The following is a 16,473-nucleotide window of genomic DNA, read 5'->3' as shown; positions in this document are numbered from 1 at the left end:
TCCTGCATGTCTGTGGTACACTCACTCAGTAATGAAAGCACGAATACTGCATTAAGCATGCACCCCCCTGTAATATAACGTCACCTGATATTTCCAAGCCACTGTGTTTCTATCATGAGCATTTGCACATTCCTGTGTACTGACCAGACACAACAATCTTAAAGCTTGATCCTGTTCCTGCCCCATGTCAACGGAGCAGGTTTACATCTGCATTTTAGAGAAAAACAAGCCCCAAAGTGTTGGTATCTACTAGTTCAGACACCTGGGGGGGTCGAGGAGGTAGGAATGCACAGGAAATCTTTGTACCTCATTCTCGGTTTTACTGGGAACCTTAAGTTGCTCAAAAATCAAAAATCCCCAAAACTTAATTGAAAATGAAATGTCTCATAAGGACAGGATAACAATCCATGGTTTCCACCCAGCTCCAGTTGGCACCGAAGCCTGTATCTTTTCCCACGATGTCCTTCCTCTCAGAAAGAACATATATATATACTGCCAATGAGAGTGGCCATGGGTGGTCAGTAAATGAAGTTTATTTATTTCACTTCTGGCACAATAAAGATTTCACTCGGATAGAATAAAACATGTTAATAGACTGGTCAATTCTCTTTAATTTATTTATGAGGCCTCTGGAGTATTAGTCAGCCTGCTTATGAAGTAATGTAATGACAAACGCACTATCTCTACTAATATATCACCCAAACTGCCCAATAGGCAGGAAGAATATTGAACTGCGCCTCTACTTCAGTCACAAGTCAATGGGGGGGACTCAATTATTTGCAGATTCGGCCCTGATGCTAATAAAGTCTGTTGGCATCTGTGGTCAAGAGGCTAGTAAAACGGAACAGACTCTCAAATCACTCTACAAATAAAGATATCTACAAATCATTGGTTCCACTCACAAATTACTCTTCCTGTTCCCCAACCCTCCCCTCTGTGGAAGTGGCGTTTATGATGGCGGCAGGGGGGTGGGAGATGGGGGGGAGTGGGGGTGGGGGGGAGGGATGTCCATGCTGAGCTATGATGCTCATGCACCTGGCCATAATGCTCACACACTTGATGCCGCTGCTCACACATCTGGCTGTGCCACTCTGCAGGAGACACACATCAGGTGGCAGTGCTCCCACCTTTAATCAGAGTGCTCCCCAGGGGCTGGACTCCTTTCCCTGCTGTGTTTGCACACGCATTCCCCAGATGTGCTCACACTCAGGCTGGCTGAAGTGTGTGTGTGTGTGTGTGTGTGTGTGTGTGTGTGTGTGTGTGTGTGTGAAGCGGGTGGTAATTCCTGGCTGTGGTACTCCCACACGTCTGAGCAGCCATGTGTGCCAAAAGTCAATCGCAGTGCGTGGGGTCCTACCCAGCAGCAAAGCAAGGATGGGGCTTAGGGCTTGGGGAGGCATCAAGGATCAAACTCACAAACTCATGCTTGCCTGGCGGGCACTTCGGCCACCCCCTCATCTTCAGACCCTCTTCCATGGATTAATGCCGAGTGACACATTTCTACCCAGAAGATGAAGACAGCCTCGCCCAGATGGTTCATGAAGAAGGTGCAGGATTAGGGGGTCAGCACCCAGGGCACGGGAAGTTAGGGGCAAAGTACACACCTCACCACGACCAACGTGCCCAATACCCTCCACCAATGCCCACATCTCACTTCTAGTCCACCTCTTCATCCCCCCACTGCTTATCAATCTGTAACGGACTCCACGGCCAAAGATCTGCCACTGCTCACTGATCCCTCCTTTTGTCACTCTACACTGCAGACAAGTAAGATCATCTAGTGTTTCCCCTTCTCCCTCTCCCTTATTTCAGTTACCGTGAAGCCTCCAAGTCCCACCCAAGTTGCAGGGAACCCCAAGAGCTCACCTTTTCTTACGGCTGCTTTGTGTTATTGTTGTGTCTGTACACCACCCCTCCCTTGGCGTAGGCCGGGTGGATGTTCATCTGTCTTTTGTACTAAGAAAACTCTGGCATAACTTCTGCAACACCTATGCAGCGAAATGTGAGTTTGCCACTTCCTGTCCATTCTGACCGTCTGCAACTGAGTCCAACTCATGCAGCTTTTCCTCATTTCATTTTCTGCCTCTCCTGGCTTACTTGTCTAGCCCTTCCCGTACAATGTCAAGAGGGATCTTCCTAAGGCCTGCTGCCGCTGTCCCACGCTACTCCTCTCCTGATCCACCACCCCACTTCACAATACAGACTTCCCATCCTGTCTAATTCTTTCTAACAAGAACTCAACATTCCCATCAATTCAACTACTTGAGGCTTTCTCTTTTTTTTATAATTTTTTATTTTAATGAATCATCATGAGATACATTTACCGATTTACAGACTTTCATTATTACACTCAATATTTCAACACTAAGTCTACCACCATTACATCTTCCTACTACCATTATTTCAAATTAATGGTCATTTCCCACCACCACCCCAGGTTACCCCAAAGTCAGATGCTAAATAATTTATTTTGTATGGCTTGTTAGGAATAATCTACTGAAAATGATCCCCCAGAATTTCTGTGGTTAAAGCAAAGAAATATAATGTTTTAAAGAACAATACAACTTGGGGTCATCAAGCACCTCTTATTTTATTAGTTGATTAACAGTACTAAGGTACCAGTCACAAATCTATTGTTAGATGAACAAAACCAAGATCCAGAGAATTGTAACTTGCTGTGACATTGATAACACAAATCAGTCTTTGTTTACCATTTATTCCTCTTGGTTTAACATACTGCCTGTACTTACTTGAGGCTAAACAGAGAATTTTTAAGGAAAAAAATATATACAGGCTTATAATAGATGTATCTCCAATCTTCAGCTTCTTCGTTTATCAAAAAAATAAATTATTGGATGATCATTAAAATACCCAGATCTTATTTAGCATTTAATGCAATAAACACCTTTTCAGTAATTTTCCAAATGGCAAAATCTTCTTATCTAAATACTGTTCCCCAGACTCGGTGACGAACCTAGTGTCTGTGCTAGTTCTCTGGGACTGACCCAGTCCTCCCACTCCAGGGCAAACCAACCCTAATCAGCTCATTGGATTCTCTCTCCAATGGGTTAGTGGAATATAATTCTCTGCTAGTCCATGTAAATGACAAACCATAAATTCTTTGAGGCAACCCTCTTTGACCAGGTGGGTGGAAAATCAAAGCAAGTCCATTAGTATAGATTAAAAAAAAAAAATCAGCAGCAACAACAGCCATTCAACTAAAGAGGAATCAGAAGAGCAAAGTGATGGTTGCTTTATGGGCCTCTCATGTACTCGGGCCAAAGCAACCATAGCTTGTACCACTGTCCAGCCCTCTCTCCTGTGGGCTATGAGTCCTGAAGGGGGGTGACACAGCTGAACAAAGAGGAGGAGAACGTAGAAACCCAAAGGTGAGGGGCTGGAGTGATAGCACAGCGGGTAGGGTGTTTGCCTTGCACGTGGCCGACCCGGGTTTGAATCCCAGCACCCCATATGGTCCCCTGAGCACCGCCAGGAGTAATTCCTAAGTGCATGAGCCAGGAGTAACCCCTGTGCATTGCTGGGCGTGACCCAAAAAGCAAAAAAAAAAAAAAAAAGAAACCCAAAGGTGAGAAACCCAAAGGTCAAAACACAAATTTTCTATAGCTTTGTAAACCTCCCATTAGTTTGCTTAAAAATCTTAAATTGGGGGGGCTGGAGAGATAGCACAGGGGGGTTGGGTGCTTGTCTTGTGCCCAGTCAACCTGGCTCTGATCCTCAGCTTTCCGGGTGGTCCCTGGAGCCCCAACAGGACTGACCCCTGAGTGCAGAGCCAGAAGTAAGCCCCAAGCACTGCCCCAAGTGGCCCCCAAAGAAGTTTTAAACTATCTTTAGTTTCATATAAGATTGTAATATCTTTATATGATAGTGCACCTTTACATCCTTGTAGAATTTAAAGCAGGCTCCCGGCATTTTCATTGTAAAAACTTGAGTAGGCTTTTGTTCTTGACTAAGAGTTCAATGGACAAATGAATATGCACGAGTATGCATCAAGACATTTGGCAGAAATACTGTTTTTGCAGAACGCTGGCATTATATAAAGAGGTAGTGGTGTTTTGGACACATTTCAACCTGTGCAACCAAGAAACCAATTCTCCTGACTCCTCACTTCAAATGTTTAATAATTTAGAGTTAGGATATACTGCATTTGTCTCCACTGATGAATAAAAAAAAAAAAACTCTGTTGTTTTCTATAAAAGGGGGAGGAGAGGGGAATGAAGTGAAAAAAAAAAATCACCTGACATCTTGTGTGAGGTAATACCAACCACCTCTTGAGCAATGACTTAAATGAACCTAGTTAATACCATCATTTTCAATATATTGGGTTTTTAAAATGCAGATGTTCTGGAATTTGCATTTCAAGATCAGTGAAGCAGTTTGGCTGGGTTCCTACTCACAGTGATAATAAGAAAAACTGAAGCAGATATATAGTTTTAATAAATCCGAATCTGAAGGTACAGAGAGGGAACAAATTAGGCAGAAACGGAGGTGTGTGATCCCTGCAAATGAGAGCGAGCCAGGGGAGAATCCAAGCACAACCCAGCACAGTACTGAGTGGAAGAGACAAAATGGGACACTGGGTGTCCAGAAACTGAGCAGAGAAATTCACTGCAGGAACAAGAGCAAAGACACCGTAATATATCTCTGAAACTATCACCTCGATTCCAGAAAAGACAACAAAAGAATGGGGAGCACTGTTTTTAAGATGAGGACCACCCTTTAAAAGCACTACGAATGATCCGATTTCCAACCAAGGTGACTAGAGCGTGGAATGTGAATGGCAAAGAACAAAAGAGAAAGTTATTTTTTCAATATGGCTGTCTAATTACCCCATTGTATAAGAACAAAAATATTCTGCAGTAAGGAAACCCAAAGAAAAATAAACAGTCATTTTGAAAATGGGATGGCTGCCTGCTTAATTATACTCATTACCAATGGCAACTGTATAATTAAAACCACTATTAGTGTGGTAGTGGGAATTGTTCCTAGCTTTCCTGCTCACGGTACAAGGGACCAAAAAAAAGGAGAGAAAAAAATCCCAAGTGCATATGGATTTCTCATCCTGTCTCAAATACCTGACCCGCATGCAAAGACTCCAGCACCACGTCTTTTAACTTTATCCCCTCCACCCAAACACAAGAGCAGTTTCCAGAACTTCCAAAGGAAACGGTGTTCTAATTCCAAATTAGACATATGTTATATATGATGTATGGAAGATAAACAAAACTCAAAAATGAATCCTTCCCTAGAATTGAACTTTCGACAGTGAACTCAATGGTAGCACTTACACATGATGATTTTTTTATACACTGGTAATTTTTTTAATTTTAATGAATTACCATGAGATCTACAGTTACAAGACTTACAAACTTTCGTGATTACATTTCTTTTTTTTTAAATATGGAACGCTTCAAGAATGTTCATGAAAATATGACACGCAAGGATGACATTTGCGTGTCATCCTTGTGCAAGGGCCATGCTAATCTCTGTACCGTTCCAATTTTAGTATATGTGCTGCCGAAGCGAGCACGTGTTTACATTTGAATAAACAATGTTCGAGTACCCATCCCTCCTCCACCAGTGCCCATTCTCCACCACCAATGTTCCCAGTGTCTTTCCCACCACCCCCTCCTTCCCACCCCCTGCCTCTATGGCAGGCACATCCTCTCTCACTCTCTATGTATCTCTCTCTCTCTCTCTCTCTCTCTCTCTCTCTCTCTCTCTCTCTCTCTCTCTCTCTCTCTATGTGTTATGGTTTGCAATATAGGTACAAAGCAGCCATCATGTTTGGTCCATAGTCTGCTTTCAGCATGCATCGACCGTATCTCACAACACATGGTGATTTTTTGTTTTGATTTTTATATAGTTGGGGCAGGGGCAGGGGTTGAGCCAGATCCAATGGTGCTCGAGGGTTAATCTGGGCTCTTGAGCAGAAGTGACCCCTGGCAGCGCTCCAAGGACCTTATGTGGTGCCGGGACATGCACTGGAGCCAGCTATTTGCACGCAAGGCACGCTATACCTGGAACTCTCTCTCCTGCCTTACTTGAGGAATTCTGATAATGCACGCCAGAAACGGAGAAGATTTTATTCTCCTAATACAGTGCAACTTTAGTTTTAAAAACGTAAAACGTAAAGCAAGGCTAGGATGGCAGCGCCAACAGTGCCAAGGATCTGCAGACATGAGGGAGCACTTGGAAGGCTGCCCAGAAACACCGTCGGTTTTTGACTGAGACCTCTATGTTTGTTTCTAACATTCATTGGCATTTCCTCGACGCAGTTTGATATTCATCTCCGAAAAGAGGGAAAAATAAATTCTCCCCTAACAGTAAAACACGTCAGTTACAGCCTGTGAGAACAAATTTTTAAGGTGAATTAAAAGCTCAAGTCAAGCAATCTTCTCAGTGTCTTTGTCCCTGTAAAAGAGAGATATGGAATGGCGGCCTGACAACGGAAAACGGGGAACAAGACCCGGAGCCTTCAGTGAGCACTGACAAAAGGCCCAGAGAGCAGCAGGAAAGCCAACACAACGGGCAGAGCCCCGCCCTTGTACTCAGGAGGGCGGGGTTAGATCCCAGCATCCCCGGGTCCCTGAATAATCACCAGGAGTGAACCCCAAGCACACAGTAGTTCTCCCGCCCCCCCAACAACCTTTTCACATCACAGGGCGGCACAAGAGACAAAAACAAAAGCACAATTTTGCTCCTAATTAGAACAATCTAAAGAAACAGAAATCAAAAAGAAAAGGTTTCAAGGTCATGAGATCATGGCACTAGCGGACGTTCAAAACAGAACAAAAATATCATCTAAAATGTATAACAGGACAAATACTAATACATTGTGGCTGGAACACAATATATTGTGTTCTATGCCAGTGCAGGGTAAATTCAGGAACTCTACAGATGCAGTGGTTAGCAAGTGTTTCAGGTCATTACACAACTCAAGGCCAAAAAGTCAGGAAAGGCGGGACACAGAGGGGGCTTCCCAGACCCTTTAACACCAGCCTCAGGAAATGAAGTCAAATACAAAATGACTGTTTGGAAAAGCTAAATGCTGACAAATAAACTTACAATTAATTTATGTACTAACCAGCACATAAAATAACAGACCAAAAAAAAAAAGGAAATTGGGAGGAAATAAAAGAGGATGTTATCAAAGGGGAGGGACAAGAAAAGAAACCTAGTGTGGGGCAGAGAGAGGATGCGGTCCAGGGAGTAAGGTGTCTGCCTTGTTCCCGGTCAGCCACAGTTCAATCCCCAGCACTACCTACGGTCTCTGGAGCACCAGCAGGTATGATCCCTAAGAAAAGAGTGGGGAGAAAGCCCTGATCCCTGGGCAGATGTGGCCCCAATGCAAAACCGATTTATCCCCCACTAGAAACAACAATAATAATTAAAAAATATATATATGTATATACACCATTGTGCTAGATCAAGGAAAAAAAGACTTTGAAGACTTATAAGTAATAAGATGGTACATTCAATGTATTTGAAATGAGATTGTACATTCAAAGTATTTGAAAGACAATGAGCAGGGGAAAGAAGAATACAATCTGACTAGTTATTCTATGAAGGGAACAATAGATGGCTAAAAGAATTGTACATCTGAGGGACAATGCAATTGAGAACAATAATTATGAATAATAATCAGTAATAGAGGGAGAGTGGATTTAACAGGGACAATAAATTCAGTTTGGAATATACTCCCTTGTGGAACCCATGAATATTCATATTTATGTGTACCTTCAAATATGTAATTGTGCAAAGGGAAATAATGTTGATGAGATTCCCTTGATTTATATATTAATTAACTGGCATTGGGACTGTTACATGTATGTATATCAGCTGGAAAGACACTAAAGGACACAGATCTCTAGAACATGTGTCATCTGGTTTCAAACCCGTAACACTTTTGAAGCTTTTGTGGCATGATTCACTAAGCCAATAATCACTAAGGCAAAATGACCAATGGTGGGACACACTTCAGTGCATTTTTAGCTTGTTTGCTTTCGTGGTGCTACGGATGAACCCCGGGCCTCACACATGTAAAAACGTGCATTCGACCAGGAGCCCCATAGCAGTCCCCCAGCTCAACAATGTTTACATAAATATACACCGTGTACAACCATTACCCACAATCCCTTTAGAAGACTCCACACATTCTCTCATGACAGTAGCCCTGGCTGCTCACAGAGTTGCTATCAGGCTGAGGAAATTTATTTTTCCTCTCAGTTTAGAATTCTCTGTATATATTTTCTAGCTAACAATGGGTGGCAAATGCCTGCATATATCTCTTGAGATGATTACATGGGCTTGGTTTTTTATTGTGTTAATATCATGTATTTTGTTCACTGATATTTCCCCCCCATAAATCCCACTTAATCAAGTGGCGTGATTTAGTATATACACTGATGGATTCAATTTGCTAAGACTTCAGTCAAGATCTCAAGATCACTACTCACTGCCTTGATATTTATAAGGTCTATTGATCGACAGTTCCTGTGTTCCTTTGTTTTTTGTTTTTGTTTTTTTGTGGTATTGGATTTTGTTGGTGGTTTGTTTTTTGGGGTTTTCTTTTCTTTTGGGGGGTGGGGGGGGACATGGTTTTTGGTTTGGAGCCACAGCTTACTCCTAGCTCCTAGCTAAATATTTGGGATTTATTCAGACGGTGCTAAGGGGCAGTCAGGCCTCCTGCAACCCATTCATGGAACTCTCTCTCTGACCCTCTTTTGTGTTTTGGATTTTTATTTTCTTCCAGGGTAATAGTGCCTTTTGGGTGTGCAAGAAAAAAATAGTTTTCTCATCAAAGATTAGTATTACTCCTTCTCTCAACATTTGATAGAACAGTTATGTGACTTAGTTATGTGTAGAAGAAAAAAATTTGTAGTGCTCTCTATTAGATATAAAATTACTCGCAAATTTATCTGAACACTAATATTTACCTCCCATTTCTATTCGGTTGCATGATAGTACAAAATAGTAACAAAAATCAGTCAAAATTGGTTTGACTGGAAATCTTATCCCCTTCTGCCTGGCACACTTATCAGCTCCTAACTCAAACATTCACAACCCCAGAGAGGTAAAAGACTGATAAAAGACTGTTACATGGCCTCCTCACCCACGTGTGCCTCCTAGACTTGTGCATTTATCTACTGAGATCAAACTGACACATGAAATATATCATTAATTTCAGGTATACGGGGTGTCCCTCAGGTTCTAGCTGTACACGTAAGTATATTTGTTTTCTTCGATAAAAAGTCAGAGTGAAAGTGTTGAAACAGGGGCTGGAGAGATAGCACGGCAGGTAGGGCGTTTGCCTTGCACGCGGCCAACCCGGGTTCAAATCCCAGCATCCCATATGGTCCCCTGAGTACTGCCAGGAGTATTTCCTGAGTGCAGAGCCAGGAGTAACCCTAGTGCATCGCAGGGTGTGACCCCCCCCACACAAAAAAAGCAAAGAGGCCCTAGTCTTTTCGACAGTGACTATACCAATTTACATTTCCACCAACAGAGCACAAAGTTCTCTTTACTCTGCTAGTATTTTCCACAGTGGCTGCACCAACTTCCCTTTTTTTCTGCGTCTGCACTGACTACAGACACTGGTTATTTCTCAGTCTGTTGAGAACAGCCATTCTAACAGACATCAAATCATCGTGGATTTGATCTGCACTTCCCAGACAATTAGGGCTGCTGAGAACCTTCTCATCTATCTGCAAGTGAAATACTACTCTATGGCTTGCTCCGGCTTCCTCACCTACAGAACAGAAGAACGGGGACAAAACGACTTACGGTCAGGCGTCAACAAGTGAACACCAAAAACCATCAAGAACACTGCCTGGATCCCCTCAAGTGCAAGTGTTAGTAAATAAAAGTACCTCTGTCGTCACATCCCATTCCTATCATTCTCTCCTCCTCTTTCTCTCTACAATCGCAATTCCAATCACTCAACGCAGGCCTTACTGATACTCATGCTCAAACCTTTTAGAATGTTTTCTTTCAATGATGAAAGTATCACCCATCTTAATTCACATTTTAAAATTAATTGGGGGGGGGGCTGGAGTGATAGCACAGCGGGTAGGGCGTTTGCCTTGCACACAGCCAACCCGGGTTCAAATCCCTGCATCCCATATGGTCCCCTGAGCACTGCCAGGGGTGATTCCTGAGTGCATGAGCCAGGAGTGACCCCTGTGCATCGCCGGGTGTGACCCAAAAAGAAAAATAAATAAATAAATAAATAAATAAATAAATAAATGAATGAATAAATAAATAAATAAATAAAATAAAATTAATTGGGGGGTGTCTCCCCAGAGAAACCACCGGAGCTAAATCTGGCGGTGCTCAGGAACCAAGAGTCTAGGACAGGCCGGGTATATGCTCCGACCCTCTGAGCATCTCCCTGAGCCCCACAGAAACACTCTGAACACTGACTATGTTTCCTTCTGCCCGTTCTCTCCTCTGAGATATCTCGATATTAAGATTCCCAAACCGCCGTCTCCCATCATAATTTCTTCCAAGCTGATGTGCCGCTCTTGCTGTCAAGAGCATCGGCTCTTTACCTCCGGGTCACGGCAGACAGGTGAAGACAGCACTGCAGACATGAAGGGTGTCCTCAGGTATGGAGTAAACAAACAAGCTGACCAAGCAAATCCTATCACCACCTCACTTCAAAAGGAGAGAGGAAGCGAAAGAAGGGTGGTACTCAGAATCCCTCTCTTCCGTAATATTAATGATTTTACTGATACTCCAAGATCAAAACCTAAGTACAAACTCTCCTCAGACTTGTCTCCAAATCACCCTCCGTGCACTCATTCCACAGGGTTGCGGGGGAGGGGGTGGATCCCAAGTGGTGTTCTGGGGTTCTGGGACCAGGGAGGCCAACCAAGCTGGTGTTTCAGCGTTAGGGCCTGCTGCCGGGGCCCAGGGTTACTGGGGAGCACCAAAACTGTGGAGTTCTCACGGGCCACGTTCGGGGAGGGCAAGTGGTCCCAGGAATTGCCGGAACTCAGGTTGGCCGCTTGGAAGGCAACAGTCCTGTCCTCTGGACTATCTCCCTGGGCCAGACCACAAATTTTGTACCTTACATCTCATATTCATTTCCTCTTCGAAATATTTTTTTTACGGTTCATATCAGATGGGCAATGTGCCAAATGCATAACAAGTTTTAAGGGAGCCACACATCACCCAAGTGTGTGAACGCCCAATCATCATGCTTATGAACCGGAGAGGGATCCTACATATTTTGAATCCTACACTCCTCAGGCTAGACCTAATCCTCATCATTTTTCATAGAGATTATTGCGACAGTCTCCAGATGGCGAGCCTAAACTACACTTGCCATGATAACTCACCCTACGGCCAGGTGCCAGATTCAGCCCATTAATGCAGAGTTCAGGATCACCTTCTCTGTTCAAACCCCTCACAGCCTTCCTCCTTCTGTACAAGGAAGCTCTGCCTCTACACTGTCGTGGGGCAATTTCCAAAGCCCCAACTAATCTCTGCAGCTTCAGCTAGATCATTTGTTCAACTAGGTAATCTCCTGTTCTCTGAATTAAGTCCCCAAGTTCTTGTGATGTCTGAGCTTATCCTTTTGTTTTCTTCCCATCGGTCACAAGCTATCCCCTCGGCTAACCATGTGGGAATAAGACCTAAAAGGTACATTTAAGTGTAACCTGAGGAATGGACACAACATGCCATTTCTTTAGACATCACTGATCCACTATCACGTGCTCGGACGGGATGCCAGAGCCATGGATGAGGAGGAAAATGAGCTGAGGGAGGTGTTCACGCGTCTGCAACGTCATCTTCTTGTGGAGGTGGTATGCCTATCTCTTTCTAAAGCCCACTCGGGGTGGTCTCTTGTCACTTACCTGGAGTTTCCCAGGAACTATGAGCTGTCTTTGTTTTCACGGTCGACATAAATGTGCAGCGCACGCTGGTGTTAAGACAGACCTTTCTTTACCTCTTTCCTATCTGGAGATCAATATCCCCCAGTGGGCTGACACCCAAATTAAGACTGTCAGACAACTGGGGAGTCTATCTCCCAGAGTCCGGCTCTTTTTCTGGTTTTCACATCCTTATCGTACTCATTTTAGATCAACAGTAGACATGAATAATTCATCTTATTGGGGTAAAGAACACATACATGAAAACTGTCAAAAGAAAACCTTCTGATTAATCTAGGTCCTGTTTATCATTACATGCCCATGCATCTGTTTGCACACACACACACACACACACACACACACACACACACACACTCCAAAAAATATATGAGTGAGCATTCTGTATACAAAGTCATATTCCCTGTCTTCTGAGTGGTTACCCTGCATCGTAATTCCTAACTACGATGCCTGTCTCTCATTAAAGCCCACACAGTAATTTCTATCTCTCAGGTTTATCTTATAGTTATCTGCCCTCTCTCCTGCCTCTTAGCATAGGCCAGGCCTTTCTTTGAATTCTGCCAACATCCAGTCCAGTGTCTTGAACAAAGAGTCAGTGCCCCCTAGTAGATTACCTAAATTGAAAGTAAGATGCTCTAAAGGGCAGCTGTTTATTGATATTTTACACTCACAGATGAGCTCCTTGGAGGAGAACTACAACACCCATGGTGAAACTTCGGGCTTTTTTGAGTCCATTAATTTACTCACATCACAGGAGTACCATTTATTAAATTTCTGCTCCAATGAGATAAGTGCTACCCTAATGACCTGAAAGAGTTAATGCATCTTGGAAAAGACCCAAATTGCTCTCTGGAGACAGTTTATTCAATTAAGTGGCTATGACCCAGAATTTTCAATTAGTTCACTTACTAAAGACTCCTTTATATTGGTTATCTGTGATCTGCGAACACGGGCCCACCTATAAAATACCATGTGGGCTTAAGAGTATGTGCAAAATGGAATTTCAAGAATAACAAATACAAATTCAGGTTCAAGTCAACAAATACAAAATCAGGTTCATGATTTTTTTTTTGCACATACTGAGCTACAGGAACAATTTTAAGTATACCCCCAGCAGGAATTGAGAGGAAGATTATAAAGGTTAAAGATAACACAGGTACTGAGAATAAAAACAAAGCACAAAGGTACAGACAGACAAGAGTAGTTCCTTGCTTAAGGAATTTATTTACAAAGAAGAGCTCAACTGAGTCCATCAAAGGCTTTTCAGAAGCTGGTTTCAGGGTATCTAATCACATCCTAGACTCTTGTGTAAGAATATGCATACGGAAAATTCATTAAGGCACACGTTGTTATGAATCCCTGCATTTTATCCCCTATCAAGAGCACCTTATCACAATTCCACATGCCTAAATTTTAACCTTTCTCCAAGAACCAATTCAGTTCCCACACATAAAGAAAACCTCTAATTGATCTATCCAACTAAAGTCATCCTTTAAATTCCTACAGGATTTCCATATGATTACCTGGATTTATCACTAATTATACCCAGCTGTAGAGTTCACCTCTCTGGTATTTATCTCAAACTCCAACATGGCTGGATAAAAAAAAAAAGCATTTAATCTAATACTTCCTTGTAATACCACAAACTCTTGTCGTATTGAAATACCTCAATAAAAATACTGGATCACTGAGGGAGCACCTTCTGTCACTCATTTCTAGACTTGTTCATTTCTGTGTCTATAGGACTTTATAACGAAGGTAAATTTTTCTACCCAGAGCTCATTCCAGAAAAATGTATATTCCTAGAGTAAGATATAAAACTGGTGAAAAATACTTGTTAACAGATTGTTTTGTTCTTTTAAAATAAAAAAAGCAACATTATTTTATCAGTTTTATTGTCAGAAAAGAATTTCAAAATATATAATAGTTCTACAATTATTATATGCTATTTCTACTAAAATATTACATATTAATTCAAAACAAGGTTAATTACAGGGCCAAAGAGATTGTACAATGGGTAAAGGCGCTTGCCTGGCCTGTGGTAGATCCAGGCTGGACCCCCCAGCACTCCATATGGTCCCCAAGAACCACCAGAATTAATTCCTGAGCATCACAGGCTGTGTACCCCACTCCCCCCCAAAAAAAAATTCCAAGGAATTCAGTTATTCATTTATCTTCCACACTTGAAGTTAGTCTATAACTTAAAAGATGAACCAAATTAACTTCATTGTTCTGATATAAGAAAAATTTACATTAAAAACAGAAACTCCTTTGGGGCTGGAGCAACAACACAGCGGGTAGGGTGTTTGCCTTGCACGCGGCCAACCCGGGTTCTATTCCCAGCATCCCATATGGTCCCCTAAGCACCATCAGGAGTGGTTCCTGAGTGCAGAGCCAGGAGTAACCCCTGTGCATCGCCAGGTGTAACCCAAAAAGAAAAAAAAAAAAAACAGAAATTCCAGAAACTGGGATAGTTCATTGATTCATTTTTGGCATCAAATTTAACTGTTTTAAAGAGTCTCTTGCCCGCACGCCTGACTGTCTTCTCCGGGGGCCCTCCGGAGGGGATGGGCTCCAGCTTCCAGCTTCCCTCCCCACCCTGAGCAGATCTCCCAGTGGCCGAAGACCCCTGGAACCTAGCCACAGCCATGCTCAAGGCCCCTCTCCACATGTTCGGACAAGTCTCACGCATTAAGGTACCAGAGAGGAACCCAGGTGTGTGTAATCCCATCAACGGCCAACATCCAGAGACTTAAAAGCAAGCTCCCAGAACCTTATATCTTATAACCTACTTCTCCCTCTGGGAGAAACCGGCAAGCTACTGAGAGTTTCCTGCCCACATGGGAGAGCTTTGCAAGCTTCCCATAGTGCATTTATATGCCAAAGCCAGTAACAAGCTGGATCTTATTCCCCTGACCCAGAAAGAGCCTCCAATGCAGCATCACTGGGAAAGCCAAGTAGAGAGAGGCTTATAAAATCTCAGGAATAGGACGAATGGAGACGTTCCTGAGCCCGCTCAAGACATTCGACAATCAACGGGATGATGATGATGAGATAAATTTTCCAGGTTAAATTTTCCCCAAATACCTATTTGTCTTATTTTTATGTTTTATGTAAAAGCAATATACGTTTAAAAATTTTTCAATCAGCACATGCAAGAGTCAAGCATCTATGATAGTGCTATTCTAGACCATGGATCTGCTTTTGCTGATACTTCATTATCTCTGTAAAGGCCTTAGAAACTAATAAGCAGATGGTCCTGCACTAAGAGAGCACCTCAAAAATGCATCCAATCACTTGTCAGAAAACCCAACTCTACCACCCTGTAGCAGAAAACCTCCCCAAGTGGCAGCACGTGGTCCCACTGGACTCTCCAGACTGCGAAGCACCCGTTCCCCGTCCATCACCTCATATCTCACTGTGCAAGTCATGCTCAGTTGCCTGCTCCAACACAAGGAACTGCTCCCTACTGGCCCCTACTGACCCATGACCCAAAGGGCTGAGGTGGGGGGGGGGGCGGAAAGGGGCTCATGCTTGAATCATTTCTTTCCCCAAATCTACATGCTTGGGCTTGAGCTGTAATGCTCTAAAAGAAAGATAACCGTGACCAGGAGGAGCCACGCAGAGTGATCTTTCCCTTGACTCCACAGCGTGTGAGAGTCAACATCCGAAAACACGGCTTCGGAACGCCAGTGGGAGGAGAAGGAGCCCAACTTCAGTGAGTGACGGCGACTGCCACAGCCCCAACTAATTATGCGGGGCCCTACTCTAACCATCCCACAACACGCTCATACCCCCGGCAAGACACGAGAAGGAAAGGATCGCGTGGCTATTTAAATACCAAGCGTGTTAACGCAGACGCAGGACAGTACGATGCGTGTAGCTCGTGTTCCTGGCTAATTGCTCGCGACACCCCGCTCCGGAGGAGACAGCCACAGTCACCAGGCCCGAGACGTCTCTAAATGCCAGCTCTTAATAACAAACTCCAAAAAAAGGTCTTAATTGCATTCGCCCAGGAGCTCATGAACTTTAAAAGTTGTTCATCAGATTTCCACGTAAATGGAATGACAATTAAAGGTTAAGTACAGGTTTCGGAAATTTCAGAAGTTGAGAATATATTGCCCTTCGCCGGCGTGGAGGGGGGGGGAGGTGGGGGGAGGGTCGGCGGAGAAGCCCCGACGATCAGCCTTGACAGGAACTAAACATCTTAATTAAACATGCAGAAGTAGTACCACGCTGATTTTTTACGGGAAGTTCTAGTTTCAAATGTCAAAGTTAATCATGCACTTAACTAAAAGCGTGCCATGCTGCCCCCCCACCCCCCCGCCGCCAGAGGAGCCTGCCTCAGTGCTCTTGTCAGTGACCACCTCTGTGAGGAGAGGTCTCCCCAGGTCTCCGTCCTGCCCCTCTCAGCCCTCAGCGGCACCTCCCAGGCCAGGACCTGGGAGAAGCCTCCAGAAAGGCCCCGCCAGAGAACGCAACCGAGGCCCCGTCTGCGGGGGCGCACGTCTTCAATCGGGTCTGTTTCATATTTATGGGGCTCCCGAGGAACCGGAGG

At 43.7% G+C, this 16,473-nt stretch overlaps 1 protein-coding gene and 2 non-coding genes across 4 annotated transcripts in view; all 3 read right to left on the bottom strand.

Moving 5' to 3' along the window:
• The window catches only part of EXOC4 (exocyst complex component 4), an 858,640-nt gene that overhangs the window by 622,715 nt on the left and 219,452 nt on the right, over positions 1-16,473 (bottom strand). The window lies entirely within an intron of this gene.
• Positions 5,445-5,548, bottom strand: LOC129401381 (U6 spliceosomal RNA). The gene has a single exon (XR_008628306.1). It is a non-coding gene; the product is annotated as a U6 spliceosomal RNA (small nuclear RNA).
• LOC129401031 (small nucleolar RNA U13) lies at positions 11,141-11,244 on the bottom strand. The gene has a single exon (XR_008628057.1). It is a non-coding gene; the product is annotated as a small nucleolar RNA U13 (small nucleolar RNA).

This window comes from Sorex araneus, chromosome 1 (assembly GCF_027595985.1).
Source record: "Sorex araneus isolate mSorAra2 chromosome 1, mSorAra2.pri, whole genome shotgun sequence".
In the NCBI taxonomy this organism is placed as follows: Eukaryota; Metazoa; Chordata; class Mammalia; order Eulipotyphla; family Soricidae; genus Sorex; species Sorex araneus.
The sequence above is the reverse complement of the archived record's forward strand: the minus strand, read 5'-3'. Positions and strand labels throughout refer to the sequence as shown.